The sequence below is a fragment of the Marmota marmota genome, unplaced genomic scaffold (assembly GCF_001458135.2).
Source record: "Marmota marmota marmota unplaced genomic scaffold, marMar, whole genome shotgun sequence".
Classification (NCBI taxonomy): Eukaryota; Metazoa; Chordata; class Mammalia; order Rodentia; family Sciuridae; genus Marmota; species Marmota marmota.
The window spans coordinates 4,655-8,065 of record NW_025999982.1 but is presented as its reverse complement, the minus strand read 5'-3'; the positions used below and the strand labels follow the sequence as shown (position 1 = coordinate 8,065).

Genomic DNA, 3,411 nt, shown 5'->3' with positions numbered 1-3,411 from the left:
AAGGATGATGGTAAAGCCCTACTCTCATTTCAAGTTCTGTAATAACACTTAAAGATAAGTAGTATTATTCTCACTTTATTGAAGAGGAAACTGAGGTTCAGTGAAGTCACCCAGCTAATATGTGCAAAAGGAAGACTCAAACTTCTGTCTGCATGGTGCAAAAGGTAAGAATTGAAAAGTGTGTTGTCAGTCATGGCCAGGAATAATGGTGGCATCCATGGAAAGTACCTGTTTTGGCTAAAGAGAGACACTGATAGTAGAAGTGATAGGATATTAGAGAGGTGTCAGAGATGACTCCCTGTTTCTGCCTTGATCAATGAGGAGGACAGTGATTAAAAATTACCAAGGTAGAGAAATGGGAGGAGTAGGTTAGAGGAAAAAAATGACTTATCTAAATTAATTTATCTGAATTTGATGCCTAGTACTTCATTAAAAATAAGAAAATAATGTGTGTGTGCGCGTGTGTGTGTGTGTGTGTATCAAATAAACACACACACAAATACATATATAGTTGATTCAATGAAAACACAATGGGGATAATTCCCTGCCCAGAACTCCTGCCTTGTGTCTACCCCTTCTTCAATCCCAGCAGGCTCTTGCATATTAGATCCTTTCTTCCTTCCAATATCCTCCTGTCATTATCTATTTTCTGATCTTTGGGCCCTCTAGTACCCAACTCCAGGCACATCAGGACCAGAAGAACCACTAGGGAGGAATCTCCCAAAAATTTTCTTAAATGCTTTGTCATTTCATGAGATAGGCACAAATTGCAAACCTAAATCAATTACCATATAATCAAAGCAAATTATTTCCTAGTATAGTTATATTTGAAACTAATGTCTGCTCCCTGCCCAAATACCACTATCTTTAGAGGGTAAAAGAAAACAAAGTTCTTATATGTTGTTTCCTGAGTCTATTCAAAGAATCCTCTGAAGTGGAAAGAGCAACCTGTGTGGTTCCAGAAAAAGCATGTAGCTTCACATAAACCATGAACTCAAAACTTCTGCTGATGATGGTGTAGTTAATATGGTATCACACTTGGAACATCAATCTAATAAAAAGGCTAAGAGACATGAAATAATTTCATCCTTTGCAGAAAAAGTGGGAAAATATTTCCATGTTTCCAATCTGCCAGGTTCTGTTTATTACCTCTCTAAATATACATTTGTTCAAGATACAATCCGTAGATGATAAATGTCTGATTCTTTTCAATTATCAGTGGCACTACTTGGAATGCACCCATTGGGCACATTAAGTTACATAAGCTTTTCAGCATTTGAAAAGGGAATTGCAAGAGAATACTTTGTTCTTTGCAGTACTTTGCAGGCTGCAATGTTTGTCTTGGGTCAAGTCAGTGGTAATATTTCGAGTAGAAAGCACTGCTGATTTGGACCCCGTCTTCTCAACACAGACCTATATATCTGTCAACTTACATCCAACTTCTCACTCAATTGCCTCCTGTGGAATATGTGGTATAATAAGCAATCCCAAATATCAGAGTCATATTTCTGAATTGTCTTTGGGTATATATTGTTTTTTTTTTCTTTGATTTTGTATCTCTGTTTCTAGTCAACATTCTCCCATGTGCAATAAAAAATGATTACAACTTTGCTAAGAATCTATTTCAGATATCCAAAAGTAAAAAAATTAAAACAAACAAACAAACAAAGTACAAACTGTGGTTTTCAACATCACATCAGGTCTTTCTTCCTTTGCAGCTCAAAGGTAGTAGAGTTGGACTGTGATTTATTTGGTTCTTGGTGACTATTCTGGCCCACAAGGTAAGACAGTTTATGGGTATAGTGACAAGGAGCAGGAACTCAGATGATGCCCTTTAGTATAAAAAAAAAAATTTATACTTTACATCTCAAACTTACATTAACATTCTCTAAGTTTACACTGTCATAGATATCAATTCAGAGGTTGAAATTTGCTCAGTTTTGAACAACACATTTTAGAGATCTGAAGGCAAATCAGTAACAAAATACTCACTGCAAATTGTAGTTCTTGTGGTACAGTTTGTAAGTTAAACTCTGTCCTGTATCCAGGTCCAAGCAGATGGTGTCATAGAAAACATCAATAATGAGCAGAAGTAAAGTACCAGATTTTGAAGACTGATTCACAATGTAAAAATCATAAGTGGAATTACAGAACATGGGTGTGTCAGCTTATTTCAGAGAAGAAATATGGTAATCCTAGTATCAGAAGAAAATTTTTCATTTGCTGATTTACAGAAATGTGATTTATAGACAGATTTAGAAGCCTGTCTAACTAACAATGATTTGATAAAGCAAATCCATAAAGGGCAATTAAGTGCAGGCAGAAAATAAGTCTCCTGAGATTGAAACTTGAAATGTAGGTACTGATGCTTAGGGAAAGAAATAGAATTGGCATATTTGCATGGCAATAGGCAATTAGAAGCAAATTTCAAAGATGAGGCTTGTTGTTTCTCCCTAAGAATTGGTGGAATACACTCAAACTCAGTAAATGACATCACTAGTAAGATTAATCTATTTTCATTTGTTGTAAATACTGAATTTTATTTTTACATGTAGAGTCTTATGTAATGTGTTGGTTATTCTACTTGTGCTTTTTAAAATAGTTCTTTCCTGCATTTGACTATATTGATCCATGTTTCTTCCCTTCCTTAATGCTACTTCATTTCTTCCCTTTTATTGATATATATCATATTTTATTTCCCATTGTGATTTCACACAACTCAATTATGCAAATGAAACATCTAAGTGTAAACTTAACCAGAATCTTTTTTTTCCCCAATAACTGGGAACCTTAAAATGTTTAACTTTATAGCCCTTTCCTGTGTAAATGTTATTAAACTATCAGAGATCTACCTTGTTTGTTTTTTTAAACACACTCACAACCACAGGAATGAGACTCTTTTCAAACATGAGTATTTTCATTTCATTTTCAAATATGAGTATTCATCCAAACCTCAGAGACTGTCTTTGATTATTATTCCTTCCCACATTTTTCATACAGAAACTTTTATTTGATATACAACAAGTCTTATTTTGACTTACAATTTCCTGAATTCTTTTTTTTTATGTTCTATATCTTTATGGCTCACCATTGCATTACAGATATTTTAATGTATTTTCTATTTAACCATTTTCTTTCTGTGTAAACTGCTCTTTGGTACTTCCTCCAATTTTTCTTCATTTTTGTAAAGTTTATCATTATTAATTATCCAAATTTAAATTGATGTTTTAATTCAGCATTTATTATTTTCTTTTTTAATGACTTTATTCCTTTAATAGTCTTCCCCAGGTCTAGGGCTGTAGCTCAGTGGCAGATCACTTGCTTAGCATGTGTGAGGCACTGGGTTTGATCCTTAGCACCACTTATAAATATGAAAATAAAATATAGGCATGCTGCAAATCTTCAACTACA

At 34.0% G+C, this 3,411-nt stretch overlaps 1 long non-coding RNA gene across 2 annotated transcripts in view; it reads left to right on the top strand.

Moving 5' to 3' along the window:
• LOC125617399 overlaps window positions 1-3,411 on the top strand; it is a 13,811-nt gene that overhangs the window by 9,187 nt on the left and 1,213 nt on the right. The window contains exons 2-3 of one of the 2 annotated variants that reach the window (XR_007348349.1): window positions 2,056-2,061; window positions 2,183-2,213. This is a non-coding gene — a long non-coding RNA (uncharacterized LOC125617399). Of the gene's footprint in view, window positions 1-1,729; window positions 1,734-2,055; window positions 2,062-2,182; window positions 2,214-3,411 lie in introns of those variants that run through there. The other variant, XR_007348348.1, reaches the window with a different exon arrangement.